Genomic DNA, 15585 nt, shown 5'->3' with positions numbered 1-15585 from the left:
TGGTAAGTGCAGTCAACACAGCACTCCTAGCTCACAGCATCTAACTGCCCTCCCTCTCCCATTTTACCATCTCCTTCTCACAATCCTTTGTTCATAAGCAAATTCTTGATGAGATGTGACCTCTATCAACTTATGGCCAATAACGTCTTACTCCAAGTCAGAAGAAAACCATCTCTTAGCTCTCATGACCCTCAGAAAAGTCATTCCTGCAAGCCAACCTCACTCCTTTGGTTCCTCCAATTATTTACTCTCATGGTATCTTGTTCTTTTCTTTCTAGCACTTATCATGACTGTAAATCATTATAATTCTGAGCTTCTATTTAATGCCTGGCTCCCCTATGAGACTAAAGCTTCGTGAGGGCAGGAACCACATCGGTCTTTTTCACCACTCTGGCCCCTGAAAGGAGAAGCTCAGGAAATATCTGTTAAGAGGAGGAAAGGACTTATCTTCATGACCCTGTGAGAAGGCCTTCTTGTGGTCCTTCAGTCAGTCCTGCTGCAGGACCAACTCCTCTCTCCATCCTGTGTGGAAACAGAACACTTCCTCTGCCAGCTGAGCCTGAAGCTTGACCAGCTGGAAACCATCTACCTTCCAACCACCTCTGCCTTCAACCTTCTCCACCCTTGGGATGGCTGGAACAGAGGGTGAGACTCTGAAGTCTTCTAAGGAGCAGCCCTAAGCACATGGAGATGGAGAGGATGGGGTTGCTTAGGCAACTGTCGCCTGGCAACCAGCTCCCTGGCTGATCTCCTACACCGCCCCCCCCACCCCCGCCTCATGCTGGGGGAGCTGGGATGTGAGAGGGATCAGGGCTGAAAAGACAGGGAAGCCAGAGAGGCCCATCCAACATCCTCTAAGAGGGAAGTCAGGGCATCATCTATCCCCAGTCCCTGCCAAGGTAGCCCAAAGGACTTTTTATAATTCCATGTCCTCATGGCCCCTTCTCCATTACCCTCCTATCTTTATGCCAATACTGCCAGAGGAGGAGATGCCCCTGCCTTAGGCAGCCCTTCCTCCTATCTAACCAGGAGCTCTCCTACAAAGCAGGCCCAGGTTATACCAATCTCTTTCCTCTCTGCTCCCCATTCTACATTATTGCGGTCTTAGAAAGCCCTGGGGCAAGAGCATGAACTCACCTCTGACTTTGGAAGAAGGGGCGGCTGGGGCCTGGATGGGCGGCTGGGGCCTGGATGGGCGGGCACAAAGGATCCTAAACTGACCCTATCCAAGGTACGGAGGTCTGTCCTGTCCAAGATTTCCTCCTACACAATTAGGGAGATTTTAATGAACACCTGGACCTTCTTTATTAGCCCTCTGCCTAATTACCTAACCAATTGCCAGGAGCCAGAGGCCTTGGCATCTGTTCTCCAGATGTGAGCCTTTTCTCCCTCGTCTGCTCTGGGCCCGTTCCTCTTCTTTCCCACCTGCTCCTCCTCTAGGAAGCCCTCCCAGATAAACTGGCTTTTGGCTACTTCTCCTGGAATACAAGGCTTGGGAGGGCTCAGGGCTGCCATGGAGATGGGGGAGGGGCAGGGTGTTAGCCAGGATGGCCTTCATGCTCTGATGGCCCCAGGGCCTGCCCAATCCTGACCTCAGGCCACAGCTATGACCCCTTCAGCTGGCAGCATCTGTGTCACCAAAAGTACCCCCTGGAAGTTTCGGACTGCTTCTGATTCACCCCCTGGGGCAGTGCTGGCAGGACAGGATAGAGCAGCTCCTCTCCTGGGGGTGGGGAGTGGGGCAGGGAGAGGTAGGGCCTTCCTCATGGAGACAGAAGGAGCAAAGCGGGAGGGAAGATTGCAGCTGGGCTGCAGAGAAGTCTTTGCAAATGGAGAGCAGAGAGGATGAAGGGTGGGAGGCTCATGTGACAACATTTGGACAAGGAGGAGGGGCTGTGAGGACCAGAGCCAGGGGAGATCCAGAAGGATCCCATGGACAGCCTTTCTTCCAAGCTGTGCTATAAGACCCAGTAGGAACACGTGAGTTATATTAACATGCACATGAGGTGCAGATAATATGCGAAATGTACCCTAAAAGGGGTCTTGGTTTGAAGGGGGCCTGGAAGAAGTAGCAGGCCTCAGCCTCCCCCAATGTAACACCTCCTGGTACCTGAGCAATATTCAAACCATTCTTGGGGTTTCAGAATGATACTATCTCAGTTCCTGTGTAAGAGTGGCCTGGGGCCAGCGGGGGTGGGGAGCGGTCAGGGCTGTCTCCCGGAGCACAGTTGCAGCAGCGCTGCCCTTCCTGGGGAGCCACAGAAGTGCCTTCCAATGGCTAGTGTCAGGGGAGTACCTGCCTCTCCTTCCCCATACCTTTCCACCCATATCTGTCCTCTGTTCCACAGACTCAGAGGAACTGCAAGGCACCGCTTTCAGAACTGCCACACCAGTGCAGGTCAAACAGGGCAGATGCCCAGAGAGGCTGAATAAGCAGCCCCCATCACAGAGCAATGGCTTCAACCCTGCTCCCTGCTCTTCCACATGGTGAGAAAGGCAGCTCTCATTAAGTGAACCTTTTATCCCTCCCTCCCAGGCTGCTCCGGGCAGGCAGGCGGCAGGCTGTGGACTGGAGGGGAAGGTAGGAGGCGCTGGAGACAGCTGTCATCCCTCCTCCCGCCCCTTCCCTGTGGCTGGGCTGCAGGGCATGAAATAAGCAGCAGGAGCTGGGGGAGGGGGTGACAATCCAATCCACCTGTCACCCCCACAGTCAGGCGGCCTCAAGCAGCCTGCTCACTAATGAGAGAGGAGGTGTGGGTGAGGCAGACACAGAGGGGGACAGACACACAGACGTAGGAAAGGAGAAAGAAAAGAGGTAGAGAGGCCAAAAAGAAGGCTGAATATGGTGCAGAGGCACACAAGGAGAGGGATGGAGGAGAGGGGGAGGCGGGAGCAGACAGAGGGGAAGGTACAGAAATAAGTGGGTGGAGAACAGAGACAGGACCCTGATGCCAGGCCTGGCGCGTGGGCATAACTCAACAGGACACCATCCCTGCTCTGAAAACTTGCAGTCTGCCCAAGAGACAGACAAGAGAAGGGCAGGTCCCCCTTGGGTGAGGGCAGGGAGAGGCAAGGGGGCACTTGGGGGCCTGCACTAGGCCCAGTCATCGTCCCCTCCCCCCCGTGCGCCCCGCCTCCTGTCCTGCTGCTAAAAGGATCATTTCAGCCCTTGAGGCTCTAGATTGTGCCCAGCCTTGAATGCAAGCAGGTCCTGAGAGTGGGCAGAGGTAAGCACAAGGCCCAAGGGCACTCTCAGTCCCCTGGGTACTGCCTTCATTCCCACCCCAGCCCAGTCACTCTCTGAACCACAGCCCTGGGACCGCTTCCCTGCAACCGGAGGCATACGATGAGGAGCTCTGGGAGATGGGGGGGGGGGGGGGGGGGGGGCGGAGGTGAACCCAGTGATGGCCCCCAAACACGAGGAGATGGGGCCCTGGACTGGGAGCCCTTCCTTCACAAACGTTGTACTGGTCCCGAAGTGGGGGCATTAGTCTCCCAGGTCTGAGCAAAGGCAATGCCCCCTGCCCCACCCAATTCTTATCGCCCCCAGCCTGTTCCCCACCCACTACTCAGTGGCTCCATTCTCAGTCTCCCCCATCCCTCCCCATGTGACAGTCTCCTCCCTTTCACCCCAGAGTCCTTTGGTCTGCTCTCAAAGGCACAGGTGGGACCCACCCCCATCCTCCTCCCTTCAAAGTTCTGTTTGGCAGGCTCTTACCCAAACCCCTGGTTCCCACTATTTTCCCCTCCCTCAGGGACTCCCCTCCCCCAGCCCAGCAGCCTCAGGGTTGGGCAGGGGCTATTTTTAGCCTGGGCACTGAGCTAATTTTAACTCACCCACAAGGGACCTGGGGGCCGGCTGCGGGCTTAGGGGGAAGGGGGAAGGACCAGCCCAGGAAAGCTGGACCTGCGGCAGGGGTGGTCTCAGGTCCCAGGCACCCTAGGAATGCAAGTGGAGGCAGGGCATTACAGCCTCAGCTTAAGGGACAGGAACTGACTTGCCAAGAAGAGCGCCCGGTGTGGGAGCAAAGCTGAAAGCCCTCCCTCCAGCTTCCGCTGGACAACTCTTGCCCCACCCTAGGCTTCCCACCCTGTTCTCCTTGGCACATCTCCTGGGATGGGGTCATCCTGTTCTCTGCCCAGGAGATGCTTCCCCAATGAGGGTCTGTCTCCTGAGTCTCCTCCACTTCTTCCCCACCCCAGCTTGTCCTTCCTGTAGTCTAGCTCTCATCCTTCCTGTAGCAGCTGTGAGGCTGTTCTGTCTCCCTGCAGAGGCAGCAGCCAGTCCGCCCTCCCAGGCTCCAGCACCTCCCACTGCAGCTCTGGCCTTCTTCCTCTGGTAGCCTCTGAGCCGATTCCTAGGAACCTCCCCAAACCCCCGCAAGTTCTTGGAGCCACCCAGCCTGACCTCAGGAAGAATTTGGGAGCAACAGGAGATTGACTCCTAATAGAAAATGGGTGCGTAGCATCCCAGGGAAATATGGGGGGTCTGGGCAGGGATTCTGGAGACCTAATTCTAGTCCCTGCTTTCGCCCTAAGTCACCGTGTGACCCTGAATTAAGTCACTGCTCCCTCCAGGTTTCACCCACTGGCCAGTAACGGATGGGTAGAGTGGACTAGGTACTCGAGTGCCCTTCCAGCCTGAACATTCAGTTCCTGTGCTCCTCAGAGAGGCCCAAAAGGAAAAAAAGGTCAGGGCTGTGTGATTTCAAGGAGAGGTAACAGCAGAGATGACCTGGCTGTGTCCACTGTCCTCCAGTTTAAGAGGGGAAGGCAATGTGGAGGCCAGAAGAAAGTAGGGAGGCATCTTTGAAGAGGGAGGTGCTTTCTGAACAGGCACCCCCACAATAGATGGCTAAGGGTTGACAGAGGCTTGTGGCCAACTAGGTCAGGCGCCAGGTGGGGCACAAAAGGCCCTGGGGGCAGCTTCAGTCATCCCCATCCCCTCACGCACCTGGAAAGCCTATCAGACCAGGGCTTGGTTCCTGCTTCTGGTTACCGAATAGTGGCTGGCCCGAGGCCACTGTCATGGTTATTAGTGGGGCCAGTTCTGGAACCCAAGCCTGAGCCCTGCTTCAAGCTCCACCCCAGCAGGCCAATCAGTAATGACTCACTATCTCTTATTTGCATGGGGATTTGCATAGTGTCTCTGACCTTATTCCATCAGGCTCAACTTTTCATTTCAGGAGCTGGGCCACCCAGCATCCCTAAGGCACTTAGGAACCCCAAGTGGCGTTCTTAGTACTTCAGGCCTCCAGTCCCATCCTTCTCCTCCCAAAAGCATTCATCAATGATCAATAACCCCCCCTTCCCTGTACTGTCTACAGTTCTCAGCCAACTGGGTCCTCTAGTCTTGTCCAGGTCTCTGTCCAGATAGAGACAGGGACTGGGGGAGGTGTAGTTATGAGGAATTTAATAAGATTCACAGGGTGAAGGGTGCTGACTCCACAACTGCCTTGTGGCTTCCCAGTAGAAAAACTCCATGTCCCTCCTTGGTGCAGAGGCTGGGCAACAGGAGGATGAGGTGGGTGGTAAACTTCTACCTCCATCTCCATTTTTACAATCCACTCCTAAGAATGCCATACAAGAGGCAATGGCTTACCACAGCAAGCAAGAGAGATGCAAGACTACAGAGAGGACTTCCCCGGCTGGAGTCTTTGGCCTCCAAATAGTCTCCGGGGCTCAAATTTGCTTTGTTAGAAGCCACCCAATCAAGCAGGGACAGCTAGTAACACCGGAGGGCATGGAGGTACTGGCGTTACACTCTAACCAACGGGAACTGGAAGAGGTCAAACTGACCTCTGCTTGTCCAGTAACAGTATTACACTTTCAGCCACACCCTCTAAAACAATCAAGCCCAGCAGTGGTCTCCAATCCTGGGAGGTCCTTCCTGCTATCTAACCACCATCCCTCTCACTGTAGCCAATCCTTGCACTGCAACCTAAGCCCATTTCAGTCACCTATATGAGAGTGGCAGACAGGACCCAGGCCATCTCAAGCCTCAGCTAAGGAGAGGTGGGGGCGGTTGGGACGGTTAGTGTGTCACCTTCCACCTCCCCACCCAACTTCCCCCTGGGGTCTCAGGAGACAGAAGTGAAAGTGGCAGCTGGGGCCTTGGGGGCGGGTCAGCCTGAGAGCCGTTGGGGTGAGCATCATGATACCAGTGCCAAATCTGGGCTACCTGCCATTGTAGCGGGTGGGCTGATGGTTAGATCGGAGGAGGGACTTCCCATGGAAAGGAGGGTGGGTTTAACTGGCCAAAGGAAAACCGGGCTGAATAGGAAAACGTGGCGAAAAGCAGACAGTAGACAGTCTCAGAGAAGTACTCTCTTCCAGGGCAGTGCTTTGTCCCCTTGTTTAAAGCAGCGAGATCCTTTCTTTCCACCCACAGAACAAGGGCAAGGCTCCTCTGGCTGAAGCAGATGAAGGGAGTCAGGCCCTGACTGCTGGGACAGTTGTGAGCAAGGCGGGCGGGGAGGGGGCCTGCGACCTGGGCCCTCAGACTGGACAGCACCAATCCTGATGAAAGGAAAGGTGGAGGATCAGAGTGTGATATGCCCACCTACAATTACAGACGGGGGCCAGAAAGAGGCCAATCCAATCAGGGAAAGCAAATCCTGCTAGAGAGTCATGCCCCTGGGAAGCCACAGAGGATTTAAAGGGGCCACTCAGGGAGGCAGCTGGGTCTCCTTCTGACTCAGAAGGACAGTCCTCTAAGCCCCTGGCAGGGGAGGGCAGGCAGCGCAGCTTCATGGGCTGCTGAGAAGGCCAACCAGGCAGCTCTTACAGGATTAGCTTGCTGCTTTCAGGAAAGGTGCCAGGTGAGGCTAAGATGCCCAGCCAGATGGAGGGGGCCCTGGGCTGGCAGGGCTGGGGGGAAGGGGACCTGCACACAGCTATGCAAATACTTGCCCCCAGATTCGATTCATGCTCCTCACCAACACCCAGCTCCTCACCTTTTCATGGAGACACTGTGCAAAGACCCCTCTGGTTTCTGTCAGCAAGGACCCCTGCCTACCAAGCTTTCTCTGCCATTACTGTGATCTGGAGCGATCCTTCCTCTGAGTGGGAAGTCCTGCCTGTGGTCTACTCTCAATCTTGCTACACTTTATAACCAGGCCCCAATCCAGGGAGCAGGTGAGGGGGCCAAGAGGTTCCTCCTCTCCCCTCCCCATCAGCTTCCCACCCACTGGGCAGACAGGTGGGCAAGACAAGAGGGAGCAGCCGGTCCTGGACACCTGTTCCCACCCAGTCAGCCGAGGCCCCATGGGCCTGCCTCGGGGTATGCATAGGGGAGTCGGCAGGGAGGAAAGCAGCTGTGGGAGCTGGAGGAAAGGGGATAGAGGTCAAGAGAGGTGAGAGTGGGAAGGCCTGAAGCATTTTTTCAAGATAAGCCATTTCTCCTGGTTTACCCCCAACCATTGTCCCTCACCAAATACAGAACATATGCATGGTTTAAAGGAAAAAACTTAAGGTGCAAGGTCATTTGCTCCATCCCCATGCCTCCAAGTTACTTGATCCAACTGGAGTGGGAAGACTCCAAGAAAAAAGAGACAGACTCCCCCTACACACCCGCACCATGGTTTTCCCTTGAGGTTTGGGGTTGCGCTCTCTCTCTCTTGTTCTCCCAACCCTCAACCCCAAGTATTTGCTGGAGGGGTGGGAGTGGGGAAATCAAGAACATGAAGCTAGAGGGATGTCGTAAGCTCATGGGGCAGAGTGCGGAGGGGTTCTGAGACCAGGAGACGACGGGCTGGGGAGCGCAGGGCTGCACTCAGCTTCCCAAGCCCATCCCAGGGTCAGGCTGCGCCCCAGGCCCGGAGGTCCCCTCAGGGCTTCCTCAGTTGCTCCCCTCCTCCCTAACACAGACACCAAGTCCCTACCTGGGACACCCCCTGCCCCCACCCCACCTTCTGGGTGGCTGCCTTAGCCAGCAAGTCCTGGGCCAGATGAAAGCTGACGTCTGGAAGAAAGGACACACCTACTTTCTAAGCACCCTCCACGCATTTTCCCATTGAGCGCCACACATTTTCCCATGGAACCTCCTTTCTTTCCCAGGTGAGGTATCTCTTTCACAGAAATTAAAACCAACTCAGAGTTGGGCAGGGACTTGCCGAAAGTCACCAGGAATAAGTGACAGAGGTGGGCTGACTGCTGAGTACAGCGCTTCCCTGCGTGACCTGGGCTGAGAGCAGGCAGAGTCTCCCTCCACCTGGGATTACAGCACATATCCTGCAGCACAGACCCCCAGAACCTCTGGGCCTGGAGAGGCTCCTGTCCGCCGTGCCGGCTGCCTTCACACAAGCCCAGGACTCTGGTGGCTCGAATCTTCCAGCTCTAGTCTCTTTCCTCATCCATCTCATGCGGCAACTCAAGGGGTACTACTGGGTCCCCAGGAGAGGTCTCTGAGTGTCACTCATTTCTCCCTTCACATCTCTGCTTTGGGGGCTCTCTTCTATGGCACTCCATCAGAAGACAATACTTTCTCAGGGAAACAAAGCACCTTCTCTCTACTTGCCACCAAATTTTAATTCTCTGCCCTTTGCCACAGAACCGTACCAGGCCCGCCTTTTCCTTCACCATATCCTCCCCCTCCTTCAGGTTCTCCCTGGGCCATAGGTTCCACTGTCCCCTGCAGGACAGGGCACTTTCCTTATGCTCAGACAAAAGTCCCTAACCCCTCCTCACTGGGAAAGCTTGAGCAAGTCATTGAAACCTCTGATGCAGTCTCCCAAACTATAAAAAACAATTGTAGAGAAAAATAAACAAGTCTTCATATGTTTCCATGCCCAGTACAGAGCTTGGCACACAGCAAATGGAAGTTTCCTTCCTCCACTCCCCAGGGACCTCAAAAGTTTTAGTTTTTTGGTCTCCAAAGTTTATTGGAAAATAGGGGGAGTTTGGGTAAAGCTCTCCTGACCAGGGGCAAAAAAAAGCTCGTTCCCTATATGCTTCCCTGGCCTGCCAAACTCCTAGGGCAGTGGCCAGAGGCACCACGCCAAGGTAAGTGACCAGGCCTAGAGCCCAGAGCCTCCTGGGACAGAGAGTTTAAATGAGTAAATATGGTCCCGCCTGGGTGTGGCCAGCAACAGGCCAGAGCTCTGGACAAGTCCCTCCGCTCCCAGACTAGAACAGAAGGGAAAGAAGATCAGAGAGCAGGAACAACGTCCCCTCCCCCGCTTTCAGACTATCCCGGTCCTATGCAGAGTCAAAGCATGCATCTCCCCATCTCCACGCCTGGCCAGAAGCAAGGCTGGGCTCCCCGGAAGGGAAGGTTGTGGCCACAGCCTCAGGAAAAGGAAAAATCAGATGCAAAGGGCCTTGGAGATTACCCAAGCCAGGGATCTGCCCCAAATGCCTGAGGGCTCAGATGCAACCTTGATACCTCAGAGTGGACAGCGCTCATCAGCACGAATGGGAAGGGCAACAGAGACCAGTGACAAACCACCAAAACACCCCGGGTGCTCTCATCACAAGGTTAGGCAAAACTCCTATACATCTGGAAGGCTAACTTATCCAAGGACACAAGGCCAGCGTGAGGGACAGAAGCAGGCTAGGCCAGGGCCACGGAGAGATAAATGGGGGTGGGTGGGGCGGTAAGGGACAGTGATGGAAGTCAGCCAGGGCTCCGCAACTCACAAGCTGTGCTCTAGGTCTGCCCATTTGTACCCCAACCTCCATCCTTCATATTCCAGTCAACCCTTCTCTCTTCAGAGTTCTTGCATGACCTTCACTTCCTTGCCTCCACCTCCCCCCGCGTTGTATCCCCAGTCTTCAATCCTTTAATCATCTTTGCCATTCAATATCCCCTGCCCCCCCATCCCTGATGGGGCAGCAGCTGCTCTGTGGGTGCCTACACACCACGTGTGAGCGCGGCACACCTTCATGCCTGTGTGCCACTAAATGCTGTGGACCTGCCAGGTGCCTCTGGACATATCTATCTACACAGACCCCCACCCAGCCCTGCTGCTATTCCGCAGGCTAGCCATCCCACAGCTGCAGGACAAACTCTCCTCAGAATGCTTTCAGCCCCAGGCAGCGGGAGAGAAGGGAAAACAAATATTTCAGGAGCCAAACTGCACCATTCCCACTAGGCCAAAGTTCAAGGCCTTTCAGCAGAGCCACCAAGAACCACTGAAGAAGAAAGTGCTTTGACATCCCCTTTTTTTCCGAAGCCAAGTTAGAGCCACCTGTCTCTCCAACAACTGGCTCCATTGGCAAGTTCTTCCTGAGGTCGAAACTCCATTCTGCCTGCTATAACTACGGACAGACAGGGCAATATCAACCACAACACAGCAAGGTGTCCAGCTTCCAGAACAGAGCTACTAGGACCTTACACCTCCCCCTTCCCCCACAAGTAAGTCACCAAACTGGAACAGAGGGACAGACAGTTGGCCGGACTCCGACCCCATGACTGGCTCATAAAAGCCACCAGTGATTACAGTGATGCTGAGGTTATGCCGGCCTCACCACCATCTCCTCCTTCCCTGTAAAAGGGAGATAATTGCCTCAAACTAGTTGGTCTCAGAAAGTCTGGAGAGTCCCAGCCATAGTCCCAAGGGGTAGGGAGAATCTGCCACGAATGCCACAAGACCTAGAATCTAACCCCTGATGACGAGTTCTAGGCCCACACCTGGTCCTTCCACTCACTGATAGAACCCAGGTGAACACCAACTCTGACTTGTGGCCAAGAGGTAGACGCTGCTATTACCCGCCTCACCAACTCATCTTCTCCACTAAGGCCACTACCTTCTGGACTAAAGAAGGGGAGAAGCAGGGGTAGTGGCTCCAAATAAACCTAGGAAATTGCTGGACCCACCGATTTGTCCCTGACCCCTGTTGTCCGCAAAGATAGAGAAGTAGGTGGCAAAGTGTTTGACACAGGGCCCACCCACACCAGGCCAGCACCAAGATAAGCACTGAGATTCCAGACCCAGTGCCAGCCAGAGAGGGAAGGGGGCCCAGCTGGCAGAAGGGGAAGGTTTGACAGGATGAACAGAGGGCCAGAAACACCCACAGCAGAGACCATCCCAGGGAAGGATCAGAGGGGGAGGGTGGGAGGGGCTAGATAACAATCAATGAGGATCGAAACCCAAGGCCTCTTCTTCCCCGTCCACCTCAGGGGCCAGGGGTCTGCGGCCTCCCCCAGCCTCCTTGCCACTCGTCTGCCAGGACGCTATCTAGAAGTCTATCCTTCACCTTCTCTCCCCATCACACCTCTCAAGAAAGACCCAGGGAAGATTTTTTCATTTCCTTTCTTTCTTTTCTTTCTTTCTTTCTTTCTTTTTTTTTTTAAATAAGGAAAGCCTGCTGGAGAGAGATTATATAACAGCAGCCAAAAAGACTATTATATCTCCCAGCTGATGAGCAGATCCAGTAGCCCAGAGGGGAGAGCTGGGAAGCCCAGGCCCCTCCAGCACAGGGGCAGCAGGTACTGAGTTGAGTGGACAATGGGCACCTCCTGCCATCCTTCCATGTCTTTCACCTCCCTGTTCCAGGCATTGGGTACAGAAGACAGAAGCTCTAGTCCAGCCTCCCATGCCTGTCCCCCAACACAAGGGTTATGATGCTCTCTTACTGGGTCTGGCTACAAGGATGGTGTCTTCCTATGGTCTCTCCCTACCATAAAGCTATGTCTGAAAGAGTGGCAGTGGGACTCAAGTTTTGACACAGATGTGCTGTCTAATCTTAGATAAAAAGCTCAACCCTTCTGGTCTCTAAAGGAGTATGAGCGAAAGCTTCTCTTTTCCCCAGAGAAACGAGAACCCCCCCACCCTTACAAATGTATATGTGCAGAAACACACACACACTAGTTATGTTGGGAGCAGAAGAACTATGACAATGAAAATATGATCACTGAGACCCAAAGGTCCAAATACCTATGCTCAGGCAAGTGGAGAAAGAACTACACATAAGCTTCCCAGAAACTGGTCCTCAGCCACCCTCACATTGATCCCACCCCACCCCCACCTCCTGCCCAACACTGGGAAACCACAGGAAGGAAATTCATTCCCAGGCAGGCCACGGGAGCTGTAACAGCCAGGCTAAGACCTGGAACGGGTGTGACCCTCAGCCACAGGCGGATGGACATCTGTGAACACTGACATATGCCTTTTCGATGTTCTCCTTGGCCACCCTTGGGGGTTTGGAGGGGAATGGGAGGTGGACAGCTCCCTAACTTCGAAACACTCAATCTTGTGCTCCCCTCCTATCTCCAGGCCAGGGCAGCCCAAGGTCACTGCCCCAGATGGCAAATTTCCCATCGGCAAGGCTGGCACCTGAATTGCCTACCAGACCCAAAGAAGGGGTGGGGAAAGGGGAGGGGAAGGGCCATGCGGAAGGGGGAGGGGTGAGCCACCCTCCAACTCTCCCCCACCCCCAAAATAGAAGCCTACAAGGAAACCTCAAAAGGGGGGCTGGGCACAGACTAAGAGACACAGGACTCACCCACGGTACCCTCCCCTAACCCATCAACAATGCAATGCTTAAAGGGACTTACAGAGAGCCTCCCACTCCGGACAAACCTGGGATAACCTAAGCAGTGGCTCCAAGCCTGTTCACATCTAAGAGCCCTCCTCTCATAAGAGAGACCGCAAAGGAGGCTTCGGAGAGGTCAGTTTGAATCACTGAGGAATGGAGGCCCTTCCCCCCCCATCTCTGTAAGACCTAAACCTGATAGGATGGCGCCCTGCTGGGATGAAAAGAGAGACTAGATGCATCTTAGTTTCCTTGGCCCTCCCTCCCTAAAAGCCCCCACCCCACTCCCCAGACCCTCAAGTCTGGGCTCAGTTCAGCCCGCCATAGGCGGAGAAAGGGACTGGAGAACTCTTGCTCAGATGTCACACAGCTGCAAACTTCTGGCCGCTGACAAACCAGATCAGGGGTCTCAGGAGCGGGCTAGGAGATCCGAAGGAAGGATCTTGGCGTGCCCACCTCCGTGGTGACTCCGTGTCCGAACTCTACAGGCGCTCGGCAAGCCCGGGCCGCGGACACACACTCACACACCCCAACCCACCACCCCGGTGTCATCTGAACAACAACCCCCCTCCCTCCCCCGCTTCCCAAACAGCTGCGGCTCTCCCCCCCCGCCCCCACCCTCCCGCCGCCCTCCCAGGCCCCCTTCTGCACCATTTCGGGCCAAGGAGGAGGGAACAGGCGGCGCGAGGAGGGAGAGGGAGGGGGGCCGGCTGTTAAAATGTCAGTCGCTCCCGGCTGTCACCAGAGGCCCCCTCTAAGGATGGCGTCCCTTCCCAGACCACTTGGAGGCCGTCGAAACACCCGGACACCAACAGTCCGGCGCACTCCCAAACTGCCCGTCCTCACCCCGACCCCACAGACCGCTCCACTTGTCCCCCACAGCCGATTCCCTAACACAGTCTCCCCATGTAATCTCCCACCAACGCCACAGGAAAAACACAGTCCGCTTCGCGAGTTCCTCCCGGCCCAGAAGGCCACCGCATCCCACCCCTCCAAGGGGACGGCCTGGACCACCCTCCACCTCAACTCCAGGGAGGGGTGGGGGAGGGGGCCTCTTAAAGCGACAGGCGCATTATTTTTCTCTACTCACCGGCCCTGCTGGGGGAAGGGGAGTGTCACAGCGGGGAAGGGGTATCCCTTGCTTCTAGTCCGGGGGATCTTCAACACCGGGAAGCTGCAGCTCCGGGCGGGGGAATAATAAATGAGGCCGGCGTCCACGCGGGCCCTGGGCGGTGCCGGGGAGCCTGGGCCCCCGTCGTGGGTGTAGGGGGCGGGCAGGCGGGCGGCGGGCAGGCGGAGGACAGGGGCCGAGCGCCCGAGCCGCCTCGGCCGTGTTGATATTTTGCTTCCTTCCTCCTTTCAGGCTCCAAAGGTAACTCCTCCAGCCCCGGGGAGTCAAGGCCGACGTAGGCACTGCTCAGCCTAGCTTGAGGGGTGGGAAAACAAGTGGTGATGGACAAGCGAGAGACCAATAGGAGGAACCCATGGAGCTGGGGGGCGGGCCCTAAGCAGGGGCGGGCCTGAGGACGCGGCCCCGCCCCTCGCTCCCTCGGCCCGCCGGGCCGGGCCGGGCCGGGTCGCCCCCACCCCAGCGCCTGCCCAAGCTAGGCTGTAACACCAAGAGCTGCAGATCCCTCCGCCTGCCGGGAGGGAGGGAGGGAGGGAGGGACCAAGGCTAAGTGGGGAGGTGAGTCCCAGAGGCCTTTAAAGGGGTCGGGCCGCGCTCTTGGAGTCCCCTCAGAGCTCTGTGGATCGCCGCTTAGCGCTGCCGCCTCTATGCACTTAAGACGATCCTTTTCTGGGAGGCTCCGCGCTCTGTGTGCATACTCTCATAGGCATCAAGGCTGCCCCGACAGCTTACCCTCCGAAGCCCCCGGAGAATAAGGAGGTGGCAGTCTAAATAGATAAATTAAGGGTAGACACTAAGTAATGAAAAGCGTCCATCTCCCCCACTTACTGTGTGCTGAAGCTCACTTAAAAGGACACATTCACTTCTGGGGCTTACCTAGGGAGCTCGTTTGCTCCCTCTACCTGTGACAGACCCCCTTCCTTACCAGGGCCTGGCTAGGCAGACGCCCTGCAATTTAAAGCGACAGCTCATAGTTCTTGGGTGACCTAATCCCCGAGCCTGCGGCCCTAGAGCACTTAAAGCCAAAGGGAACAATTTAAAGGGGCGGGACCCTAATTTTCCCCAGCTCAGGAAACGCCCAAAAGTTTCTTATTAAAGAAACAGTCGTAGCTCTTTAAAAAAAAAAAAAAAAAAAAATTCCTGGTTGCTCCAGGGTGTGGTGAATCTTCACATGCCCTAAACAACAGTGTGGATGCCATAATGGTCAGACTTCTTCTCCGGCCTCTCTGTTACCTCTAAATTCTGCTTTCTGCCCAGAGCTTGAGGAAATGATGGAATCGGGCTTTGATCTCAAAGAACCTTGCAGAACATAAAGGCATTCAGTTCTTCATACACCCTGATTTCTATCTGGCTGGCTTTGATTTACTGGACAAAGACTTGATTCTGGGTTAAGTGCTGAAAAGACTAGCATATACAGAGGGAGGCAGCATATCATGGTGATAGGAAGCATCAACTTTGTAGTAGTCAAGCTTGTCTTGGTTCAAAGCCTTATTCCACAATTTATGGACTGTGAACACAAGCACATTATTTAACTGCCCTGTACCTCATGATCCTCATGGGTAAAATTGGAGATGGTGGTAATAGTACCTAACTCATAAATTTGGCGTGAAGATTAAATTAGTTCACACAAGTAGATTGGTTAGAACAGTATCATGCTGCATTACAATAACTCAAGGGCCAGACTGCAAAAACCCCTTTAGACCCATTATCGCATGCAAGCCCCAGAGGAGACAAGCTCTGTAGAATTGCTCTGCAAATAGGTTGAAGGCTTGTCTTAAATGTCCTAAGTCAAGGAGACAGCAGGCTCCTGTTTCCTTGGCCTCAGTTTCCAATCCTTCCACTTGGCTTCTCCTTCAGGAAACCTGATTTAAAGTGTTCCATTTTGTCCCCAAATGTAGCTCCTCAGTTCCCCATTAGGTCTGGGAGATGGGGCCCCAGCACCAGAAGATGTCAGTCTTCCTTACCAGTCAGGGTTAGCT

General features: G+C 55.0%; 1 protein-coding gene across 4 annotated transcripts in view; it reads right to left on the bottom strand.

Annotated features, from left to right (window-relative positions):
• Positions 1–13904, bottom strand: part of MEF2D (myocyte enhancer factor 2D) — a 36960-nt gene extending 23056 nt beyond the window's left edge. For all 4 annotated transcript variants that reach the window (XM_054563064.1, XM_054563067.1, XM_054563066.1 and 1 more), the window contains exon 1: positions 13568–13904. The gene's annotated coding sequence lies outside the window, so the exon portion shown is untranslated. The remainder of the gene's footprint in view (positions 1–13567) is intronic.
• Positions 13905–15585: the final 1681 nt, after the last annotated feature.

Source organism: Pteronotus mesoamericanus, unplaced genomic scaffold, assembly GCF_021234165.1.
Source record: "Pteronotus mesoamericanus isolate MK-2021 breed Mesoamerican mustached bat unplaced genomic scaffold, CSHL_Meso_final scaffold_705, whole genome shotgun sequence".
NCBI lineage: Eukaryota > Metazoa > Chordata > Mammalia > Chiroptera > Mormoopidae > Pteronotus > Pteronotus mesoamericanus.
Note: the sequence above shows the minus strand (reverse complement) of the source record. Positions and strands in the feature narration are given on the sequence as shown.